Source organism: Cherax quadricarinatus, chromosome 89 (assembly GCF_038502225.1).
Source record: "Cherax quadricarinatus isolate ZL_2023a chromosome 89, ASM3850222v1, whole genome shotgun sequence".
NCBI classification, from domain to species: domain Eukaryota; kingdom Metazoa; phylum Arthropoda; class Malacostraca; order Decapoda; family Parastacidae; genus Cherax; species Cherax quadricarinatus.
This window is the reverse complement of record NC_091380.1, coordinates 6,048,843-6,054,842: the sequence shown is the minus strand read 5'-3', so window position 1 is coordinate 6,054,842 and position 6,000 is coordinate 6,048,843.

Below are 6,000 nucleotides of genomic sequence, written 5' to 3'. Positions count from 1 at the left end.
GAGGCAAATGTAGTCCCTGTTCACAAAAAGAAGAGCAGAGCAGAAATCAGCAACTACAGACCAGTGTCACTCCTGTCAATCACTGGTAAGATCCTTGAGACAATTATCTCAAGACAAATGACAGAGTTTTTTGACTACCACTCACTACTTTGTGATCGTCAATATGGCTTCAGGAAAGGTTACTCTGCTGCTGATCTGTTGTTAAACCTCTCCACTAAGTGGCACCAGTCACTGGATGAATCCAAAGTCAGCTGTGTGGTAGCAATGGACATTGCTGGCGCTTTCGACAGGGTGTGGCACCAGGACCTCTTAGCAAAACTTCAAGCACTGGGAATTGCAGGCTCTACGCTATGTCTCCTCAGTGATTACCTTCATGGTAGATCTTTAAGTGTAGTTCTCAATGGAACGGAATCAGCAAGACATCCTATTGGGGCAAGTGTTTCACAAGGAAGCGTGCTGGGACCGTTGTTATGGAATGTCTACTTCAACGACCTTCTTCATCTCATTCCAGAATCACATGCATATGCAGACGACTGTACACTGACATTCACTTATCCAAGAGAAGAAATGCCAGCTGCTCTAAGCTACATCAATCACCAGCTGAGAGCTATATCAGCTTGGGGAAATAGATGGCAGGTAACATTTGCACCTGAGAAAACGCAAATGATGATCGTCTCTAGGCACCATGATGGTAATGCTGGTGCAGTAGAGTAAGGATGAATGGGAGGGTGTTGGCACCTGGAGAAGAAGTTGATATCCTTGGGGTGAAATTTGACTCCAAACTAACCATGAAGAACCATGTTGTAAATCTTGCAAACAAGGCAGCCAGGAAGCTTACAGCACTTCGCCGTATCTCCCATCTGCTTGACAGAAGGGGTTGCAAGATTCTGTACGAGGCACAAGTACGCTCGCACCTTGAGTATGCTCCACTTTCTTGGTTTGCCTGCCCCCCCCCCTCATCTGCTACTGCTTGATAGAGTAGAGAACAGAGCAAGACGTCTCATCACTCACCTGGACCCATCCTGGATAGATCTGTCATTTCAGCAGAGCCTTCAACATAGGAGGGATGTGGGTGGCCTTACTGTTATGTACAAGGCCAATATTGTCAAAATACCACACTTGGATCCACTTCGAGGACAGCGTGAAACAAGCTTTTATGCCACAAGACGGGCAGAAAGCAACAACTTCACTCTGGCTGTAACCTTCTCCAGAACATCACTCCATCTGAGATCATATATACCCAGGATGACTCGAGTATGGAACACATTCGTACAGCATAATGATGTCAACGAGATAAAGTCAGTTGATCAAATGAAAATGCTGGCCCACAGATGGCTCCAACTTCATCCTGTTCCCTACTTGTATGTCTCATAACAATAAAAATGCTTTCAAATGAGCTGATGTAGGTAACAGCTCTTAGCTTGTCAATAAAGTTAGGAATCCTTAACCTGTAATATAGCTGTCAATAAAGCTAGGGATCCTTAACCTGTCAAACCCTGTGTAAAAAAAAAAAAAAAAAAAAAAAGTACTTGTACAAGGTATACCAGTACATGTACAAGGTATACCAGTACATGTACAAGGTATACAAGTACATGTACAAGGTATACCAGTACATGTACAAGGTATACAAGTACATGTACAAGGTATACCAGTACATGTACAAGGTATACCAGTACATGTACAAGGTATACCAGTACATGTACAAGGTATACCAGTACATGTACAAGGTATACAAGTACATGTACAAGGTATACCAGTACATGTACAAGGTATACCAGTACATGTACAAGGTATACAAGTACATGTACAAGGTATACCAGTACATGTACAAGGTATACAAGTACATGTACAAGGTATACCAGTACATGTACAAGGTATACAAGTACATGTACAAGGTATACAAGTACATGTACAAGGTATACAAGTACATGTACAAGGTATACCAGTACATGTACAAGGTATACCAGTACATGTACAAGGTATACCAGTACATGTACAAGGTATACAAGTACATGTACAAGGTATACAAGTACATGTACAAGGTATACAAGTACATGTACAAGGTATACAAGTACATGTACAAGGTATACCAGTACATGTACAAGGTATACAAGTACATGTACAAGGTATACCAGTACATGTACAAGGTATACAAGTACATGTACAAGGTATACCAGTACATGTACAAGGTATACAAGTACATGTACAAGGTATACCAGTACATGTACAAGGTATACAAGTACATGTACAAGGTATACAGACCATAGCTGACATCAGTGACATACTACTATATAGAAAGTCTCTTGTTATGCTGAGCATTTCGAGAGGACGCTGGACAGCCACCTACAGTCAGTACCTGACCAGCCAGGCTGTGGTTCCTACGTTGGTTTACGTGCGACCAGCACTAACAGCCTGGTTGATCAGGCCCTGATCGACCGCGAGGCCTGGTCATGGACCGGGATGCGGGGGCGTCGACCCCCCGTATACTCCAGGTACTCAACACGTTTCGGTGCTGTGACCATGTAAGTAATCCAAGTAATTCCAGGTTGTATTAACGTCGCTTAAATAACCTGTAAGTGTGTTTAGTCACCCATATTACATAAATGAAAAACCAGATTAAACTGGCAGCTTGGTTTACTACACCAGGGTCATTATGGCTGTATGGTTGGTTAATGGGGTTTAAAGTCTATCTACTACACCAGGGTCATTATGGCTGTATGGTTGCTTAATGAGGTTTAAAGTCTATCTACTACACCAGGGTCATTATGGCTGTATGGTTGCTTAATGAGGTTTAAAGTCTATCTACTACACCAGGGTCATTATGGCTGTATGGTTGGTTAATGGGGTTTAAAGTCTATCTACTACACCAGGGTCATTATGGCTGTATGGTTGCTTAATGAGGTTTAAAGTCTATCTACTACACCAGGGTCATTATGGCTGTATGGTTGGTTAATGAGGTTTAAAGTCTATCTACTACACCAGGGTCATTATGGCTGTATGGTTGCTTAATGAGGTTTAAAGTCAATCTACTACACGAGGGTCATTATGGCTGTATGGTTGGTTAATGAGGTTTAAAGTCTATCTACTACACCAGGGTCATTATGGCTGTATGGTTGCTTAATGAGGTTTAAAGTCTATCTACTACACGAGGGTCATTAAGGCTGCATGGTTGGTTAATGGGTTTTAAAGTCTATCTACTACACGAGGGTCATTAAGGCTGCATGGCTGGTTAATGGGTTTTAAAGTCTATCTACTACACGAGGGTCATTAAGGCTGCATTGCTGGTTAATGGGTTTTAAAGTCTATCTACTACAAGAGGGTCATTAAGGCTGCATGGTTGGTTAATGGGTTTTAAAGTCTATCTAATACACGAGGGTCATTAAGGCTGCATGGCTGGTTAATGGGTTTTAAAGTCTATCTACTACACGAGGGTCATTAAGGCTGCATGGTTGGTTAATGAGGTTTAAAGTCTATCTACTACACGAGGGTCATTAAGGCTGCATGGTTGGTTAATGAGGTTTAAAGTCTATCTACTACACCAGGGTCATTAAGGCTGCATGGTTGGTTAATGAGGTTTAAAGTCTATCTACTACACGAGGGTCATTAAGGCTGCATGGTTGGTTAATGGGGTTTAAAGTCTATCTACTACACCAGGGTCATTATGGCTGCATGGTTGGTTAATGGGGTTTAAAGTCTATCTACTACACGAGGGTCATTATGGTTGCATGTCACCTGTACGCCACCAGTCAATAATACTTTGGTGCCTTAAATAGTGACTAAACTCTGAGAGAGAGAGAGAGAGAGAGAGAGAGAGAGAGAGAGAGAGAGAGAGAGAGAGAGAGAGAGAGAGAGAGAGAGAGAGAGAGAATATAAATATATACACTCTTTGTATACAGACTCCAGCTCTCGGTGCATACACATCAAGAGAGATATATCCTTAAGAATATATACAAATTGCCGACACTGGGTTGGTTTATTGGTTTTAAAGTCTATCTACTACACGAGGGTCATTAAGGCTGCATGGCTGGTTAATGGGGTTTAAAGTATATCTACTACACGAGGGTCATTAAGGCTGCATGGTTGGTTAATGGGGTTTAAAGTCTATCTAATACACGAGGGTCATTAAGGCTGCATGGCTGGTTAATGGGGTTTAAAGTCTATCTACTACACCAGGGTCATTAAGGCTGCATTGCTGGTTAATGGGTTTTAAAGTCTAATACACGAGGGTCATTAAGGCTGCATGGCTGGTTAATGGGTTTTAAAGTCTATCTAATACACGAGGGTCATTAAGGATGCATGGCTGGTTAATGGGTTTTAAAGTCTATCTACTACACAAGGGTCATTAAGGCTGCATGGTTGGTTAATGGGTTTTAAAGTCTATCTAATACACGAGGGTCATTAAGGCTGCATGGTTGGTTAATGGGTTTTAAAGTCTATCTAATACACGAGGGTCATTAAGGCTGCGTGGCTGGTTAATGGATTTTAAAGTCTATCTAATACACGAGGGTCATTAAGGCTGCATGGCTGGTTAATGGGTTTTAAAGTCTATCTAATACACGAGGGTCATTAATTAAGGCTGCATTTCTGGTTAATGGGTTTTAAAGTCTAATACAAGAGGGTCATTAAGGCTGCATGGTTGGTTAATGGGTTTTAAAGTCTATCTACTACACGAGGGTCATTAAGGCTGCATGGTTGGTTAATGGGTTTTAAAGTCTATCTAATACACGAGGGTCATTAAGGCTGCATGGCTGGTTAATGGGTTTTAAAGTCTATCTACTACACGAGGGTCATTAAGGCTGCATGGTTGGTTAATGGGTTTTAAAGTCTATCTAATACACGAGGGTCATTAAGGCTGCATGGCTGGTTAATGGGTTTTAAAGTCTATCTAATACACGAGGGTCATTAAGGCTGCATGGCTGGTTAATGGGTTTTAAAGTCTATCTACTACACGAGGGTCATTAAGGATGCATGGCTGGTTAATGGGTTTTAAAGTCTATCTACTACACGAGGGTCATTAAGGCTGCATTGCTGGTTAATGGGTTTTAAAGTCTATCTACTACACGAGGGTCATTAAGGATGCATGGCTGGTTAATGGGTTTTAAAGTCTATCTACTACACGAGTGTCATTAAGGCTGCATGGCTGGTTAATGGGGTATGAAGACTATCTACTACACGAGGGTCATTAAGATTGCATGTCACCTGTACGTAGCCAGTCAAGAATACTTCGATATCTGAAATAGTGATTAATGTAAACTACCAGTGTATATACACTGAGATACACCTCACTATATATATATATACACTGAGAGATACACCTCACTATATATATATATATATATATATATATATATATATATATATATATATATATATATATATATATATATATATATATATACACACAGAGATACACCTCACTATATATATATATACACACACAGAGATACACCTCACTATATATATATATATACACTGAGAGATACACCTCACTATATATATGCCCTTCAGCACTGGCATGTTAAGAGGTGCCACTTAATTCTCAGTGGCAGGAAAGTGGAATGAGTCACATGGAGTGTGATGTAAGTTAACTAATATACACAGCTTGAAGATCAGATACGAATTACACTTGTTTGGCTAAACGATGGGTGTTTTACGAGCCAACCTCGGAGAGTTTGGCTCATACACACGACTTAAGTGAGAGATATAAAAGTGTAAAATAAACCCACTGAAAAGCAGGGGCACCGTCGGCATAATACGAGAACACTGCATCAACATCCGTGGACCAAGACTCTTCAATTTGCTACCAGCAGATATCAACCTGCTACCAGCAGATATCAACCAGCTACCAGCAGATATCAACCAGCTACCAGCAGATACCAACTTCTTACCAGCAAATAACCAGCTACCAGCAGATATAAACCAGCTACCAGCAGATATCAACCAGCTACCAGCAGATATCAACCAGCTACCAGCAGATATCAACCTGCTACCAGCAGATAC